Genomic DNA, 19,508 nt, shown 5'->3' with positions numbered 1-19,508 from the left:
CCACAGAGGTCCCTTCCAACCCCTACTATTCTGTGATTCTGTGATTCTGTGATTCTGTGGTGCGAAAAGCTGCGGCAAAGGCATCAGAGTGAGGTCGCTCTGTTTAAAACCTTGTTGGCACTTTCAGTTAACAGAAGCCACTTGGGAAGTATTTCCTTTTATGTCTGACAGGTTTCCCTTTCTGCCCTTTATATATGATGTGTTACCACGAATGCAGTCCACCCACTGTTTAATCATCCTGTCTGTTCGTGGCCCATAGGTAGCGCATCGTTTCGTAAGCAGGACTTCGGGACCCAGGTTTCAGAGAACATTAGCGTTCGGAGGCAGGACTCGGGAGTGGAAAGATGACACGGTGGCAAGGCATCCTGCTTAGGAGTTGGCACAGGGGGGTTCTGCTCCCCCTCCAGCACAGGAAACTTTGCCACACAGGTATGCGAACGCAGCAGGAGCACGCAAATGAGTGCCGGGTGGCTGGAGCATCTCGGATCGGAGAGCATGCACAGTGGTGCGGGCAGCCACGGGGATGGGGAAGAGGGTTGCCAGCGTCCCATAGCTGTCATCTGCTTCAGAACTGCTTCATCTCAGCACTTCCTTGAACAATGAACAAGAGTTTCTTTTGCTGGGTGCTTTCAGGAAGAACACACTGACGCAGCTGCGAAGTGCCTGGATCCACTGCGATGGGGAGAAATTTCAGTAGGTAAGAGCAATCTGAGATGCCGAATGGTCGGCCCAGGCTGCACTCAAAACATGGTCCCAGCCATCTCACGAGGCTCCTCAGTTCTGAAAACTGGCACCAGGGAATAAAGGGAAACAGAATTCATTTTAAATTCCCCACCTGAAAAGCAAACACCGAAGTCACAGGCTGCCATCATCTTCGTTACCTGCAGGAGCTGGCTATACAGTCAGCAAATGTAGGGGCAGGAAGGGCTTCTTCCCCCAGTATTTACTGGACCTTCTGGCCAATGTTGAGCAGGGACGAGGATGTGTCAGGCCCAGGAGAAGAGACCCCCTCTTGTCACAGTGTCCTGATCTTGCCGGGGTCCAGCACGGTGCCTGGACCCCTTCCCTGACAAGTGTCTTTAATACTCCATACGTGCACGTGTATTTTAGTACGTAACTATGTGGAGTGCCAAGTCAGGGCAGAGTTTGACATTTGATTACTTTGCCATAAAGCAAGAGCTCTAAAAATTTCAAGCTTGGATAAATAACCACTGCCCCTTTTTTTCAGGAATTTATTTACAAGAGCATCAAAATGAAAGTGACAGCAGTGGCGGCAAGTAAATTACCGCTGCCTAATTGGGCCCAAAGAGAGTTCGGGGCCTGAAACGTCCCTTTGTGTAGACTGACAGAAAAAAGAAAAGCATACTAGACACATGCACATTGACTTTACCAGTACTTAAATTTCTGATTTTTCTGCTAGTCCCTGAAGTGTAAAAAGCTCTATACTGTTCCCTGCTTCTCTTCCTGTGTTCAGAAGCTTGTAGGATTTGCAGTTGGAGATGTTAATTCATCGTTCAACTTGTTGAGCTTGCTCAGTTCCTTTTCTCTCCCCCATGCAGGAACACAGAGCCAGCCCAGTAATTCTGCTTCTCTGTGTCTCCTAGGCAATCCAGCTCAATGCTGACCCACTTCTTGTTAAAAGAGCTGCAAAAACGCCAAGTACTGGCTGCTGCGCTTACAAATACACCGTGTTCCTTCACACTGAGAGCCCAAAATTGCACCGGGGAGCTCGCACATCCTTGCAGCACTGTCCTTCAAAAGTGTCCAGCACAGGCACGGCCCTTTGTTACCACGCCACTGCTTATAAAACAAAATCAAAAAGCCTCTAATTATTTCATTAGAAACCAAACTATCTTCAGTTGGGAGATGGGAGGGATTCACCAGCAAATTGTTTGATCTGAGCTGCTAACCAAGTAGAAATCTCCGTGGCTTCAAGGTTGTAAGGCATAGCATTTTAGATCACTGGGACTGGATAACTGCTTGGGAATAAACTTTTCCTAAGTTAAAGGTCGATGGTTCTGCATGTCTTAGAGGATTTGGTTCTAATTTCAGCTAATAAATTGAGATAATTCCCCAAATAACCTCAATGTGTGAAGGTCTGGGGCTGCCCCATAAGCACAGCATGGGCCTGGGAGGAGCACCAGGCTGATGGCAACGGCTCAGCTGGATCAGCCCCAGGCAGGGGGTCAGAGCCCCGGCGGTGGGGACCATGGGGCTCACCGGGCTGCCCAAGCGCACGAGAGCACTCGTATGGATGTGCCCCACCCTCTCTATCCATTCTTACTTAAAGACAGACATCTAATCCTCACCACAAAAATTTCACAATGAAAAGGTACGCATTAAAAACGTGGGGAAGGAAAAATATAACCCCAGACTCTAGATGGGATAAGAATATGAGTCCAAAGAGTGTGAGGACATAGAGGCAGCACAATTTGTCCTACAGGATTCGAAACAAAGCAAGGGCATGCCAGGCTCCAATGTTTAAAAAAGCCCCGTGACTGCACTGCATGAAAACAGGTTCAACCGCAGCAGAAAATTGAGTTAAGTTAACAGAGAAGCTGTCACTTTAAAAAATGCAGAAAGTTGCAAGATCAGATTTGTCATCTGAAGTTAAACTGGCGAAATTCACCTTGCTTGCTAGCATAAATGAATATTAAGCATCATTCCAAAAAGGAGATTTAAAGAAACACATAATCCTCTTTCTACGGAGTTTTATTTCAGAAAAGGGCAATTTCGCACCTGATTTATCTTTTTCTGTGAATAGATTTGTTAAGCCTGAGAAGGTGGAGCCCATTCTATGGTCCCACAGTCAGATAGCACGATATGCAGCTGTGAGATGTGTGCTACGCAGTAGACGTACAGCACCGTTGCAAGGAGTCTTCTCAGAAGGGTTGCAAATCCAGTAGGAAGGGTAAATTTTAATCTTTTGTTAACTTAGCTTTGGTCATTGGTTTCTCTGGCATTTTAAAACGGAGGGAAGAGAAGAACCAGAAGCAACCTGTGATAGAAAGCTCATTAATTAAACACTGAGTTCAACCCCCAAATCCTATCGATGCTGGTGAGTTTGGAGTACGCCTCAAACGTAGGAAATCTGCTGCACCCACAAAATCCAGCTTTGAGGTGAACAGACTGTAGAGCCGACAGAGACGCCAGATAATACAGGTACTTACTGGAACCTATGAGCTGGAATAACAGCTACGATATTTGGCTTGTTATTCACCACCAGCTTCGCAGGGCACGAGGGCTCCTGGATCTGTTTAAACAGAAAACCGTGACCTGTACCTGACCTACCCTCACGTTACCCCCAGCCTGCACAGAGAGCGAGCGACCTTCTCTGCTGCTGCCGTGCAAATTGTTAAGGATTATTGTTTTCCCTCGGGAAGGTCTTCAGGCAGGCTTTGCTGTTCCCAGTGAGATACACTGTGGCTTTGCCATTGATCACCAGAGGGCAAAAAGGAGAATTTCATCCCTCTGGAAAGAAATGGTCCCCAGCAGTTTTCTCTTTTTGTAATACGTGCATGTCCTTTCATCCAACTTACTGAAATAATTCCATTTTTCTCTGCAAAGTGCTTTCATTCAGTAAAAGTCCGTCCTCTTTCAGCCTCTTTTCTGTTTGCTGGCCTTGATTTTCTTGCTCTGCTGGCTGGCAACAAGGTCTGAACTGGCCGTGCAGTCCCTCCCTGCGTGCTGAAACACTCCGAGCACACACTTTGCTGCCAGGTACGAAGGCGTGACGCTGCCCGAGCTTGGCGAGGACACCCTGTGCCGAGCTGGAGGGCTGGGTCGGGTACCCGCTGCGTTCAGCAAGGTTACTTCACCAAAAGCATTACAGGCAAAGGAGGCATCCCGCAGCTGAACGAAGCATGGAGAGTAAAGGCTGCTCTGCAGATGGTGAAAATGGTCTGACACACCGGCTTGCACCAGGGGGACAGCCAGCCCCGTGTCCTGGCCCTGACCTGGCCAGGCATGGGCGCCTCGGGAAGACACCGAGGACCAAGCAGCCCACGCAGGTGATGGTTCCAGGCTACAGCCACAGTAACCGCGGGGCTTACCGAGCTGGCATTGCGTCCAGGTCATCACGTTTAATAAGCACAGTCTGACATTAATCACGGTGCCCTGTTTCGGTCGGTCAGGGCGCTGCAGGTGGCCCTTGCGTCGTTAACCCTCTCGTGCCATGATAGGAAAAGGAACACGTGCTTGACACCAACCGTGCCAACCTCGGGTACGATTAAACCTCAGGAACTGCTCAGTCATTTGTAAGGTTTCTTTTTTGTGCACAAACTGAAGCAGAGGAGGTTCCGTCTGAACAGGAGGAAGAACTTCTTCCCCCTGAGGGTGACAGAGCCCTGGCCCAGGCTGCCCAGAGGGGCTGTGGAGTCTCCTTCTCTGGAGATATTCAAGACCCGCCTGGACAAGGTCCTCTACAGCCTGCTGCAGGTAACCCTGCTTGGGGAGGGGGTTGGACTAGATGACCCACAGAGGTCCCTTCCAACCCCTACCATTCTGTGATTCTGTGATTCTGTGATCTGCTTGTTGACCTTTGGAAGAGACTCTTCTGTGGCCGGTTGTCGGTGGTAAGAAGCCACAGTGACAGAAAGGCCGTGACCACCGCTGGCGCGATACCAGAGACGGAGCTGGGAGATGGAATCGTGGCTGGAAGGCTCGCCCTAGCCCGCACAGGGCAACGCGGGGAAGTTTGCTCTGCTGTCACCCTTGCTTTATCTGTTCAGCAGGTAAATAAAGGACTTACTTCAAGCTTTGCAGCTGCAAGCTCAGCAGCTTTCTCCACCACATCATTCACTTGAAGATAAAAACAATTTGTGGAGAGTCCCAGATCTCTGGTGCAAGCTGTTATTCAATTTATTTATTGGCACAGGGTTCTAAAATGTGGTAAGTGCTTTTTTGCAGGTAGGAGGAGACAATTCCCTGGCTTTGAAGGGCTGACAGCAAAGATGTAGGCAGGTAAAGAACACTCGTACAGAAACAGAGAGACAGAAAACAAGCTTGTAGCATTAGATTAAGTGGTTGCTTATGGTTGTTACACAAGGCTTGGTCGTAGAGTACGGGGGGGGGGGTGTACACACAGATATTCCTCATGCATGTGCCTCTGGACAAAAGACATCATGTGTACACACAGCAAAATGGAGGCTTGAAGGTTCATACAAAGGGAATTCAGAAAAATCCAGCATTTCCTGGCCAAGGTACCAGATCTACCCATGGCTGTAAATGGTGACAGTGGTCAAAATAATACAAAGAGCTGCAATATGATCACCGCAGAAAGCAACCAGGGTGCAAAGCACAGGACGGGCACCGCTCTAAAGAGCAACACTGTCCTCCCTTGCCCCATGAATAGTGTCTGTATATGAAAGAGCAGGTGCCTGTTCAGCGAGCAGGCGAGCGCGCAGGGGAGGGCACACCGAGCAGGACTGCAGGCACCAATTAATGAGCTACCTCTGACGAAGTTCCCGCTCTGCAGAGTCCCTTTTCGCAACGGTGAGCTTACCATGGCTGGCTCACCTGCACGATCTCCACCAGCTCCTCTACTAAGCATGTTTATAACTCAGCGCATTGATTGCCTTCGTTTTAACCCCTGCTACAGCCCCTCGGGAGCGAAGGGCTCTCTCCTGCCTCTTGCCCTTGAAGGGGGTTGCTGTGGTGGCTGTGAACTTTTCCTAACACCAGGGCATCTCGGCAAGGGTTTCTTCTGGCCTTTACTTTGTGTTGTTGCTGTTTTAAGAAACCAGCTGAGACTTGTGTGTGCTCTTTGATCAAAAAAATGCAAGAAAGAACTTTATATAGAGAGATGTAAAAGTTAAACAGGTGCCCTGTTTCTCATCTAAGTGGACTGACGGTGTGTAAGAGGTGTTTGAGGGTATTTCTGGAGAGCAGTGACACTAGCTGCAGTCACTGCGAAGGCTGAGTTACAGGCTATTATCGAAGACTTTGGACCATGTAATTGTTTCCTTTCTTCCTGAGATTAAAGACAGAAAAAGCCATACTGCCTCTTTAGACAGGAGTAATGAACATTCAAAGCCTTTTCTACTGCTTGGGCAGAAAAGCCAGATGTTCAGAGACTGGGTCCCATAAACGGGTGAGAAGAGATGCTGTGCTGCCCCATCAAGATGCCACAGTCATGGCACGGCCACATCCTCCACCTGCCCTGCGGCAGCATCCGAGTTAGTGATGGCAAACCCTCAGGTAAAATTGCAGCCATGCAAATTTGTCTGTCCCTTTTTTGTGGTTTTCTCAAGGGAAAGCCTTAGAGGGGGCTCTGGGTTTTGTGGCTTTTGCCTAACAGCCAATGCACGCTCGTTGCTCTGACTTAATACTGAAGCAGCATTTTCTCGTGCCCCCCTGGTGCCCCCCTCCCTCCCCACGGGCTGAAGCCATGCCGCAAGCAGCGGCTGCCAGCGCCGGGCACCAGCCAGCACCTCACACTGACCCAGGCAGCAGCAGCTCCAACCCCAATCCCAGGGAGGGAGGGTGAGAGGCTCCTCCAGCACGACCGGGCACTGCTGACCTTCTTCAGCCAAGCACCCCGCTTCCTCCTCTTCTGACGTCAACCCTTGGTGTCCAATGAAGTCAGAGGGAGCTGTGCCTTTAGCCTCAGCGGGGGAACCAGAGTTGGCCCAGGACCCGCCTGGACCTTCTGCTTTCTGGTTGCACTCCTGGAGCTGCAAAGCTGCCACCCTAAATTTTAGCCAAAAGTAAATTAACTTGGCCCTCCAGCAACTTAGTGTCGCATTGGCATCTGACATCTCCTTGCTGCTCACAGAATCACAGAATCACAGAATGTTCGGGGTTGGAAGGGACCTCTGGGGATCACCCAGTCCAACCCTCCTGCAAAACCAGGGTCACCCAGGGCAGGCTGCAAAGGACCGTGGCCAGGTGGGTCTTGAATATCTCCAGAGAAGGAGAATCCACAGCCCCTCTGGGCAGCCTGTGCCAGGGCTCCGTCACCCTCAGAGTGAAGAAGTTCTTCCTCATGTTCAGATGGAACTTCCTGTGCTTCAGTTTGTGCCCATTGCCCCTTGTCCTGTTACTGGGCACCACTGAGAAGAGTTTGGCCCTGTCCTCCTGACACCCACCCTTAAGATATTTATTGGCATTTCTAAGGTCCCTTCTCAGCCTTCTCTTCTCCAGGCTGAACAAGCCCAGCTCCCTCAGCCTCTCCTCGTAGGAGAGATGCTCCAGTCCCCTCATCATCCTCGTAGCCCTTCGCTGGACTCTCTCCAGTACCTCCTCATCTTTCTTGAACTGGGGAGCCCAGAACTGGACACCGTACTCCAGATGAGGCCTCACTAGGGCAGTGTAGAGGGGAAGGAGAACCTCCCTCGACCTGCTGGCCACACTCCTCCTAATGCACCCCTGGATCCCATTGGCTTTCTTGGCAACCAGGGCACACTGCTGGCTCATGGTCAACCTGTTGTCCCCCAGCACTCCCAGGTCCCTCTCCACAGAGCTGCTCTCCAGCAGGTCAGCCCCAAGCCTATACTGGTGCATGGGGTTGTTCCTCCCCAGGTGCAGGACCCTGCACTTGTCCTTGTTGAACTTCATGAGGTTCCTCTCTGCCCAACTCTCCAGCCTGTCCAGGTCACGCTGAATGGCAGCACAGCCTTCTGGTGTATCCACCACTCCTCCCAGCTTTGTGTCATCAGCAAACTTGCTGATGGTACACTCTAACTCTTCATCCAGGTCATTGATGAAGAAAGTAAACAAGACTGGGCCCAGTACCGACCCCTGGGGGACACCACTAGTTACCAGCCTCCAACTAGACTCAGCGCCGCTGATGACAACCCTCTGAGCTCTGCCATTCAGCCAGTTCTCAATCCACCTCACTGACCACTCATCCAGCCCACATTTCCTGAGCTTCCCTAGGAGGATGTTATGGGAGACTGTGTCGAAAGCCTTGCTGAAGTCGAGGTAGACAACATCCATGGCTCTCCCCTCATCTACCCAGCCAGTCATGCCATCGTAGAAAGCTATCAGAGTGGTCAGGAATGATTTCCCCTTGGTGAATCCACGTTTTCTTATGCAGATAAGCTCTCCATAGTCCATCAGAGTCGAATTTCAGCCTGGCAATGAGGACTTGGTAAAAACTTAGAGAAAAAGACCTGGAGGGAGAACAGGTCTCCTGAGTCATGGTCAGCAATCTACCATCAGTCCTCAGATGTTTCTGTGAGGTCCAGTGGAGGCTAAACGCTCACTGAAGACGTGCCTTTCTGTAACAGAGCAGAGGATAACATGGTTTACAAGCTATTAAGTGCATCTCCTTCTGTATTACCTATTAACATTAGAGTGACTGCTAATGGTTCCTACAGATTTTTTAACAGTTGTGTCAAACTTTTCCATAAGGACTCAAACAATAGTTTAAGGACAGGGAAAAGTAAAAGAAGCTAATGAAGTAAATACAGACTGTCATTTTTTTACGGTTTCTTACAGTGCAGTATTTTTAATTAGAAAAAAAAAAGGCCTGGAGAAAACAACCTTCCATTTGGCACAACATACCATTCTGAACAACCAGATCTGTATAAATTTGCTTTCTCTTTCTTATGCTACCTTCCTCCCTTCTCTAGAAAATGCAGAATGAAATACAAGCGGATATATGTATTTTATTTTTGTCGTGAAACACTTCTTCTCATGAAAGAAAGGAAGCCTTAAGAGTATTTCAGACTGTCTTTTATAGTTCCTGTAGCTATAACTAAAGCATGTGTTTTCACCATAAATCAGTGACACAACTATTTACACATTTGGTACAGTGCCTTATTGTTCCTCCCACAGAAAAGTCCTATAGGATCACATAGGAAATAACTCTTTTACATTCAGCTTCAAAGGCTACATTCTCATCTACAGCGAGAAAAGAAAAACCTGAGAGCAGAAGATGGCAAAGGAAGGTGGGAGCTGCAGACCCGGGGCATTTGGGAGTTCTCCCTCTGTGCAACACGCACGTTTTGGCAAGGCTGTGAAACCATTTCATCACGGGCTGCCAACAGAAGCGCATCTTCCAGCCAGACCAGATTTGCCCAGCTGTGTCACTGGAAGCTAGGGTGCAAACACCCAGGTTGTGCTGCATAGACTTTGACCCGTGGCTGATGACGCCTGGCTGGTTTTCCGCCCCTGTGATGGGAAAAAGGGTTGGCATCTCCAGTGTTGCAGAGAGGGAGAAGCAGACATTGTTCAATGGTCTCTCAGGTCAGCTTTGCTGCACCATCCCACCCAGGACCCTGTGCCCTTCAGCTGAGCAATAAGGGAGGTGTGTTTGGAGAAAGCTGGCTGTGATGGTGCAAACATCTTCTGGCTGCTCCTCCCACTGCAGGGGGTAAAGTCTAACTGCAGCTGGACATGGTTGTAATGAGAAAGAGGAGCACGGAGGCTGCTCAGGCTGGGCTTGGGACGGAGGAGCTGCCCGGCTGGCTCCTCTGACAGGGACTTAGGGCACGACTGTCCCACAGAACTAAAGCACAGCACTGCCTGGAAATGCATGACCACACGGTGAACTGGGGGGAGCTGTCAGCAGCAAGAACGGCAAGAGGAGGTGCGGCTGTTTGACTTGGCTCTGGGACACAGCTAAACCAAAGGAAATGTCAGTAAACGCAAAAATGTCACTCTAATAATAGTAACTGAGATATTGGTGCTCCCTCTTTCATCAGAAATCCCGAGCACTCGGTGAGGTGATCGGAAGATTGTTTAACCCACCGGGGCAGGCGGATACCTCTGAAACAGCAGCATAGGAAGCCTGGACACAGGAGCACCTGCGACATGAGTGCAGAGCCCGCGACAAAACCCCAGAAACACCGGGCTCACCTTCATTTCCAACACCCAGCAGCAGGAGAGTCTGAGCGTGCAAAAAGGCAGAACGCAGTTTTAGGTCTAGCCCAAAAGGCAGCTGTTGCCGGTGCGTTAGGGTTTAGATCAGATTCACATAGGGTCTGTTTGGAGGAAAAGGATCAGGAATATTATTATTGCTTTCTGTGGGGTAGTATGAAAATAACCTTCTCCAAGCCTGCCATGACACGGAGCAGCATTTCGCTGTCGCTGGTTGGTGAAACTGCACATCAGCAGAACGATCAGCTGCCCTAAGGGTTTGCGTTTCTTGCCTTTTAGACCTTATTGCTCCTCTTCTCAAAATCACATTTTCAGGCTTGACCGCTCCACGTGGTGAGAGCTACACTGTGGGAATGCGAAAAGCAGCTCTGCAAAAGCCCTGTTGTGAAATGATGCCCATGCAAGATTTTACCAGCAAGTGCCACTCGAGCTGCCAGGATGCCCCGGGGTGCTGAGAAGCTGCAGCTTTCACAGAATCACAGAATCACAGAATCACAGAATGGTAGGGGTTGGAAGGGCCCTCTGTGGGTCATCTAGTCCAACCCTCCTGCCGAAGCAGGGTCACCCAGAGCAGGCTGCACAGGACCACGTCCAGGCAGGTCTTGAATATCTCCAGAGAAGGAGACTCCACAAAATCCCTGGGCAGCCTGGGCCAGTGCTCCGTCACCCTCAGAGGGAAGAAGTTCTTCCTCATGTTCAGATGGAACTTCCTGTGCTTCAGTTTGTGCCCGTTGCCCCTTGTCCTGTCGCTGGGCACCACTGAAAAGAGTTTGGCCCTGTCCTCCTGACACCCACCCTTCAGATATTTGTAAGCATATATTAGGTCCCCTCGCAGCCTTCTCTTCTTCAGGCTGAACAAGCCCAGCTCCCTCAGCGTCTCCTCGTAGAAGAGATGCTCCAGTCCCCTCACCATCCTCTTCGCCCTCCGCTGGACTCTCTCCAGTAGCTCCTCATCTTTCTTGCACTGGGGAGCCCAGAACTGGACACAGTACTCCAGATGGGGCCTCACTAGGGCTGAGTAGAGGGTGAGGAGAACCTCCCTCGACCTGCTGGCCACACTCCTCTTGAGCTTTGGCGGGGACGGCGGCAGGGCAGCACAGCTGCTCCCTATCTCCCAGCCCACAGCACGCCCTGCACTCGTCGGTCGCTTGCGTGGAGGCAAAAGCCTTCCGAGCAGCCCCACTTTGCTGCGACCCAGAGGGAAACCTCCCTGCGCAGAGGACGCTCGGCACTTCTGAAAAATAAATGCACAGCTGGGGAAGTGCATACACAGACACGCATCGCTTTCATCAGCCAGGGCCAACGGATGTTTCAGGGCCAATAGATGTGGCACTTCGTTTGGTTTTGTTTGGAAAGAGCTTGAGGACCAGAATCGTGAGGAACAACTCGCGTGCACTTCTTCAAGGTGTCCGTACTTCTGGCTACGCATCAGCGCTGCGATTCAGAGCGAGCATCCCAGCAGTAGCCATAGAGACAGCTTGCACCTCTGAGAGATATTCTTAGGCAGCAAGGAGATTATGTGCTGTTTGCGCTTGAAAGGATTTTCTTTGCAATCACAAATAGAAGCCTGCATATGTATAAAGGGTTGAGAAGCTGCTGTATGGTTCTGCAGCGATGAAAGGCGCTAGGCCAGCGTGCTCTGAAGTTTGCCAGCCGAATGCAGACAGGGCTTTTTGTCCCTTTGTTCCTGCTCCCCACATGTCTTGCGCTGCGTGATTTATTTATTAAGACTATTAGGTTTCATTCAACTTAGTATAAACCCAGAGGGTGCTAAAAAAAGGGGAAGGCAACATGTGAGTGACTTCTGGCTGCTGCCCTCGGCTGCATCCGCAGCTTGCTGTTAGGACAAACGCTTATAAGCAGAAAAGCTGTGTAAGCAAAGAGGCAAACAATGAAGTTATATTAGAAAAAAAGCATCACCACCATGTACTGGCAGGTATGTTAAAATCAATGCTTAACAGCTTCCTTGGAAAGAGCTTACAAGGCAAGTGTTCCTGAGAAGTGCCTAGCAGATCGGTGTTCTGACTCACAGGAGGAGGCTGCAGCGTTCAGGATTCCCAGCTGCTTACTGGTACCGCTTGGACGAGACAAGCAGAGGTTTCTTATTTACTGAGCTAGAGAAAGATGTCAGTTCCAATGTTTTCAGTGCTTGTAATTCAGTTCTGAATCTTATAATATTTTTTTTCCCCATAAAGACCTTTCACTTGGAGTTCTGTGAGTGTATCAGAATCAGGACTTTCATTTCTTGCAACGAGGAAGTTTGCAGTTCTCATGTTTTATGGGGGAAATCTTTAAAATATGGCCCAAACGCTCAAAAAAAAAAAAAACCCCAAACCCAAAAACCAACCAAATACACACAACAAATCAAGTACAACCCAACAAACACCTTCGCCTGGCAAGGCTGAAGCTATATGCACACACCTTTTTGTCTGCGTGAAGCGACTGATGGAGCTCTAATCTGTACATCACAGTCACTCTGGTTCAGAATAACAAAACTATTTGATGAAAAGATGAATCCAAACCTTTGCTTTCAGCCCATCATCCCATCAAACACCTAGGCACAATTTGAGGTTTTGTTTCCTGCGCCTCCCCTGCAGCCTGCTGAGATCTCCCCCGTGCTGGCCCGTGACAGCCTGGTTCTCCCCCATTGCTGCTCTGGGATTGCTCCAGCTGCTGCCTCCCAGCCGGCCGTGTCCGAGGATGGATCTCCCCAGGAGAGGGAAGGGTGCAAGAGGAGTGCCAAGCCTGGCAGAACAACAGGCAAGGACAAAATGCCAAGGGGCCCCAAATCCTCCCGGGCACCTGACACTAGCGCTCTGATTGCCATTTTCTAAAAGCCCTGCACTGTTGAACTCTTGGTAACCAAGGCATCTGACGGAGGGACATGAAAGATGTCACTATTATGTGCCTTAAATGTTCCCTACAACATGACACAAACATCCCTCTAAGCGCAGCAGCAAAGTTTTCTTTGGTCGTACTGTAGGACCAGAGGGACTCCAGACTTCCCATTTTCATTATCTTACTTTCACAGAATCACAGAATCACAGGATTACAGAATCACAGAATGGTAGGGGTTAGAAGGGATCTCTGTGGGTCATCTAGTCCAGCCCCCTGCCAAAGCAGAGTCACCTACAGCAGGCTGCATAGGACCGTGTCCAGGCGGGTCTTGAATATCTCCAGAGAAGGAGACTCCACAGCCCCTCTGGGCTACCAGATCCAGGGCTCCGTCACCCTCAGAGGGAAGAAGTTCTTCCTCATGTTCAGATGGAACTTCCTCTGCTTCAGTTTGTGCCCATTGCCCCTTGTCCTGTCACTGGGTACCACTGAAAAGAGTCTGGCCCCGTCCTCCTGACACCCACCCTGCAGATATTTGTAAGTATATATTAGGTCCCCTCTCAGCCTTCTCTTCTCCAGGCTGAACAAGCCCAGCTCCCTCAGCCTTTCCTCGTAGGAGAGATGCTCCAGTCCCCTCACCATCCTCATAGCCCTCTGCTGGACTCTCTCCAGTAGCTCTTCATCTTTCTTGACCTGGGGAGCCCAGAACTGGACACAGTACTGCAGATGGGGCCTCACTAGGGCAGAGTAGAGGGGGAGGAGAACCTCCCTCGACCTGCTGGCCGCACTCCTCCTAAAGCATCCCAGGATCCCGTTGGCCTTCTTGGCAGCCAGGGCACACTGCTGGCTCATGGTCAACCTGTTGTCCACATGCAGCTTTAACTTTGTGTAGAAGACAGGCGCTGGAAGGAAGCACAACAGCACTGCTGCATGAAATGTAAAGATGTTTTTGTATGCTGGAAGCAGGGTCAGTGCAACCATGCCTCATGGTGCACTCAAAGTTTGAGTATGCTAAAAAAAGGGGATGCTGACATACTGGTCTGCACCATGCCAGCACAAAACTTGCTCTCCACCTTTCACGTCAAGAGGATTATGTTATCCTCAGGGACAATGAGAATGGGCCCAGCCCTGTTTCCAGGTGCTCTGGGCAGGGCTCGGTGACAGCTTCCCTTGCTAATCATGCAGAACCTTTAATTTTCTTTCCTCAGCAGCATGATGCAGCATACCTCACTGCTCAGAAGAAGATTGTTTCCAATGGATCAAGGCAGTTAGACATCCTTACGGCAGAGCACTGTGCTCTCTCCCTTCCCAGCATCGGCAGAACTTTGCCTTGGGAGTTAGAAATACATCCACTACCAAGGACCAAGGAAACAATTCAGGGATACCTGTGAAATTCAGGAGCCTGCACATAATGCAGCCGCAGAAGGCTTGGCCTCCTCCCCGCAGTTAGGTTTGCCAGGGCACATCCCCTGCTGCTGGCAGACAGACAGCAACGGCAAAAAGCAGCGGGGTCCAACTCCAGCCGTTGGACTCTACAGTTTGGGAGCAGGAGTTGTAGTAATATCCTTTAAACATATAATATATAAATTTTTGTACATATAATACCCTTTAGCCGCTACCTGTTGTACTGCTGGCCAATGCCAATGACTGTCATCCAGAACAAAATTACACCAGTGAACTGCTCAGTTAGTGTTAACGAGCCTTAAATAATGTAAATTTTCGGGATAATTAGGCTGCCCCCATCTTTGGGCTTGTACCACAGCACCCTGCCTCTGCAGCACCGAAACACAGCCTTGTCCTGCGCTGTCCCTGGGCTGCCCAGTGCGGCACCAGAAGAAACGCAGTGACTCCCATTTAGATAGCACTGTTTCCCTAAGCTACGGTCACCGGGGCTGTATCCAGATCAGTAAACAAATAGATCAAGGGCTGTTCCCTGGCACGGAGGACAAGTGGCCCCACGCAGGCCACATCTGCCTGGCTAAACTCTCCCTTCCAGGAAAATGGGATGGCTGCCTCCAAACTGTCTGTTGGGAATGACCCGGGACATCCATATCCTAAGTCCTACCTTGGGCAGATCCCTGACTCTAAGCCAACGATTCACATAACCACTTGGTTTATGCCTCCTTTTTTCTAACCGGCCTCTTGAACCTAAATCTCCTTTCATAATGGTGTAAACCAACATGATAAAGTATGAAAACAGGAAACGATGAACAAAGCCTTGTGTTCCCGTGGCACAACCGAGTTTCTCTTCTCTAGGCATCTAGAAAAAAGATTTTTTTTTTTCCGTTTTGTTTTCTTCTCCATTTTTCAGTTTTGCAGTTAGTAAAATCATGTATTATCCAAACGCAATTCACAGAACGCTTTCAGATGGACAACAACTGATTGGACACGTATCCCCCCTAACCTCTTGGCCTTGCTTTCCTTTACATGCCAGCATAAGGCAGTGAAATCACTATATAAAACCAGTGTGAGATCAGAATCAAGTCTATGTGCAGTGACCATTATTAAAAGAAAAAAAAAACAGTGTTTCCCTCCCACTTTATCACACAGCATCGTTTGCCAAACAACATGCCACGCTGCCTTCAGGCACATGATTAATGCCAGCGCAGTTCCAATAAAGCTTACAAAGCACACAGCCCCAGTCTCCCTGGAGAGTTAGCAACAACAAGCAGCAAAGCCTGAACGACGCTGTTTTTCATCTTTCAGCCACCGGTTACTTCCAGCCTTTTCCTCATTTCTGAGTATTAATCTTTATTTCTCTTTCAGAGTAATGGTATTTCTCAGCAGCTAATATTTTTATCAGCTGGCTACATCCAGAAGGCACTGAGCGTTCATTTCACCTATCTTGTTGAAAGGATTTTTGCCTTGGAGTGCCACTTCCATTTCTCTTTTTCCAATTTGCTTATTCTTCTGTTTGCATATTGTTTTCCAATTTCTTGCGGTCTGGGCTTTCTCTGCTGCAAATACCAACACCCAGCTCCTTTGCTGGGGCAAAGGGCTTTCTTTCAAAGTTCTCTAAGGTATTCTGTGTGTCTCTTATGTGCAGCATGAGGTGCAAGTGACCGGGGTAGGGCTAGAACCAGCTAGAACATCAGTTTTCAATGCAGGGAGGAACAACAGACAGGCTAGATTTATAGTGATACACAGCCAAATCCAAATTATTTTACCCAGACAGAACTCCCAGGGGCCAAATGCTTATTTATATAAAACCTTCTTTGTACCAGTCTGGCAGTGGAACCTTGCAGTGGCTGCAGATATATTTAAGGACCATTTTCATTGCTAGAACTCTGGAAATCCTTCACTGAGGGATCAGCTCCCAACTCCAATGTGTCTGGCATGACTCTGAAGTTACGGTTATGACCCACTGCGACTCTTCTTCCTGGACACCTCACAATATCAGTCAAGGCACTTCACAAACTAGGCAAAAAAAAAACATAGCTTCTCGGCCCAACATCTAGCAGCGCTCGAGGATTTTGGGAACTCACCGGTGTCCACGCATCGCCCTTCCCAGCAGCGGGGGGAAGGCAGGCGTGGAGGTGTGGGGTGCGTGCTGCTGGCACGCCGTGGGACCCGGCCCAAACCTCCAGCCTCGGGCTGCTCGGCTGGGAAGGGCTGGTGGGCTCACAGCACAGGGGCAGGGCTGCAGTGTGACAGACGGAATACGTATGTTTATTTTATTCATGTGTGCCTGGTTCTATTTTCTGATAGATAGATAGACAGATAGATAGATTGATAGACAGACAGACAGACAGACAGATAGATAGATAGATAAGCAGTGTGTGCACATAAATAGCATGCTTTCATTCAGTGAATGAAATATGCTTTCATTAACAATTAACTAAATCAGTTGTGGCTATTCTTTCTTTTACCCATTCTCAAACATGCTTATTAGAAAACTCTTGCTGATCAGGCTTCTAATAAAAACTCCTACCTGCAGTATCCCGGGGAGCCCTGCATATGCATGGGAGAACGACAGGGAATCAGGCACTTCAATCTTCAGCGGTGCAGCTCTGGGGGAATAAACTCCAATTCAGCAAGTTTTGTACTGTCAGCAAGATCTGACGTGATGCAAGACACTAAAAGTGTAGTCAAGTCTGATGCATGAGGGCATTAGCTGAGCATGCGCAGGTGGTGAGACGAACAGGTAGCATCATTTCAATGGGTACATGAATTTGAAAGGAGTGAGTGAAGAGAACTGCTGTTTTTTACAGCACCATCCACTGTCCATCCCTGGAGGCAGAAAACAAGATGTGACGAGCCAAGAGTCTGATCTGGGGTGGCAGATCCATCTTTACTATGGGAAAACCAGATACTCCACTATGAAATGACATCATCTTTACTAGCGTGGGATCTGTCTCCAGCAGCTGTAAACAGAGATGGATTTACAAGCCAAGCAGCCTTCTCAGACAGCAAGACTTGAATCAAATTTGCAACCCTAGACTTTTGCAGAAGACATCTTGAAGTACCCTGACTTTATGTAACTCCGTCTTCTAAGGTTATCTGGCAAAGAATTTCCCTAAACTCAGCAAATCTGACCTTCTCACCAAGCAATTTCTACTTTTAAAGTTGCTTGGGAAAATCTCCCTGATGCTGGAGTCTTTAAAGTGAAGGATCACATGCAGGTGGGGGGCAGCTCTGCAGCACCTAAGGCTCCTGCTCATTTCGTGCTACGCCATATGCAGGGCTCTAGCATGCTTCTGCAACACATTACGACTGATCGTGGACCCTGAGTACAGAGGTGAGTTCCAGCAGTTGAAGCCCATGCCCTCGCACCTCCCTGGGGCTTGGGACATGGCTCTTGCATTCACAGTCCCTGCGACACAGCCCGTCTCCTGCTGAGGGGCTTTGCATGTCAGGCTGTGCTGAGGTGATCTGCTGACCCCTGATCTACCTCCTGAGCAGTGACACAGGGGGAGAGGGACAGAGGTGCTGCCTTGTGATCGCAAGGGCTGTCCCACAAATCACCACTCCTTAAGGGCCACCAAGAGCCACGGCCCTTTGCACCAGAGACGCCTGGTGTGTCCCCCACTGTGACGCCCAGTACAGGGCGATCTCACAGCGCACGTAAGGTGATGCTCAAGACAAATGTGTTACAGCATCTCTCTATGATTGTGGTTGTGTACAGATATGAGAAAACTGTCATCAAAAGACAAGTTGTCCATTATATCAATGCTGTATAGTACTAGAGCCTTCCAACCGAGCATAGGAGTGGCTTTATTTAGCTTAGATTAAGTGCCTCCAAATTTGACATAAGATAAAACAGCACAGGCCTTCTCATATTAAAATAGCTTATATTACTGAACTGCTATAAACTCACACCTGAAATTACAGCAAACGTATTTATATGCCAGTATCTTACTCCCAAACAAGACCGTAGCATTTCAAAAGAGAGACTCAAAATCAGCTCCTCTAAATCCTGGAGACCGTTTCCATGAAGTGATTTATGAAATAAACCCTAAGAACAAACAGGAGGCAGATGACCCTTTACGGAAGAGTATTACTGATGATCTTTAGTCTGTAGGAGGATGTCAGTGGAAAGCTTAAGCAGTGCTAGTGCTGCTTTTGAATTTTGAAATACTGCCATCTCACGTCAGCTTAGCAAGGAGGCACCATCCAGACCAGCCTCCCAGTGCCCTCGGTAAAGCTTCCTCTGGTGTTTGCCTGGCAGCATATGGCACAGCAGCCTTGCTCCCAGAGGCACTGTTGTCCACATTATTGTTGTTATTTTTTAATTGAAAATTATTAATCATACCCATGCCGCTTTACAAAGGCAGAGCCATCGCATGCTCTCCCTCTGCAGGTCAGGCATCCCGAAGTCAGGAGCTATAAAGCCAGATACTGGTATTTGCTATTTCACATTGGTATCTGTGTTGCGTTGGATACACTGGCATCTCTTGAGAAGGTGTGAGGCACCGGAGGGTCATTCCTCCTCCTTTCTGACTCTGCAGAAAGGCTTCAGGGGAGAGCTGGGCATGGACGGACACTCCCGGGGTGCCGAGGCCACAGCGCCAAAGAAGAGCTGCCCCCCGCACCTCGCTCCGTTTTCACATCCTGCAGCTGGGCTTGCTTTATTGCTTTATTTTGCGCTATTTCTGAGCAAGAACTGAGGTATCTCTCTTCCGTATCAGGGAGACAACCAGCAAGCGACTTCTGGCATGGTTACTGGTTTTAATATATAGCAGACAGCTAAAATGGATGCTGTGTTTTTGTGGTCAATGGGAATGCTTCTGTACGTAATACTTCGGTTATCTGACTCTTCTGCAAAAGGACTAATTTCTGTACCTGACCCACGTTGAGCAGTGTTTACATTACAGGCTAAAGAGCAGGACTGAGACTTTTTGAGTCCCTGATACTGGCTAAAACTTCAGCACAAAGCAGCCAAACTCCTTAGGAAGAGCAGAGCTTGGGGGTCTGCATCCAGATGCAAGCTGGGTCTGTCCAGACTGAAGCACCAGGAGCACCAGCCCTCCCAGCAAAGTCGGAGCTGAGGTTCCCCTCCCAGGAAGACCTTGGGACTGGGCTGAGGTGCTCTCTTCGTACGTTATCCTGACTGAAAGCAAATCCCTTATTTTTCGGACAGTTTAGCTTTCAGAGCCAGTTTGGAACACAACCATCCTAGTGCCAGCTCAAGGTGATCGGAGAGGGAAGGAAAGGTATAAGCCAGGGACAGAAAGGAACATTTTCTCCATTATCTTCTCTGGGTGGTGCAATAAACTCTCTGAGTTTTTGTGCTTGTTTGTACCAGTTTTGTCCTGTTTTAATACAGATGAAATGGAAGTGCCAGCACTTAGATTTGGTATGCCATGGCATCCAAAAAAGTGAGAGTGAGACACCGAAGTGGTTCCTCT

Source organism: Opisthocomus hoazin, chromosome 2 (assembly GCF_030867145.1).
Source record: "Opisthocomus hoazin isolate bOpiHoa1 chromosome 2, bOpiHoa1.hap1, whole genome shotgun sequence".
In the NCBI taxonomy this organism is placed as follows: Eukaryota; Metazoa; Chordata; class Aves; order Opisthocomiformes; family Opisthocomidae; genus Opisthocomus; species Opisthocomus hoazin.
Note: the sequence above shows the minus strand (reverse complement) of the source record.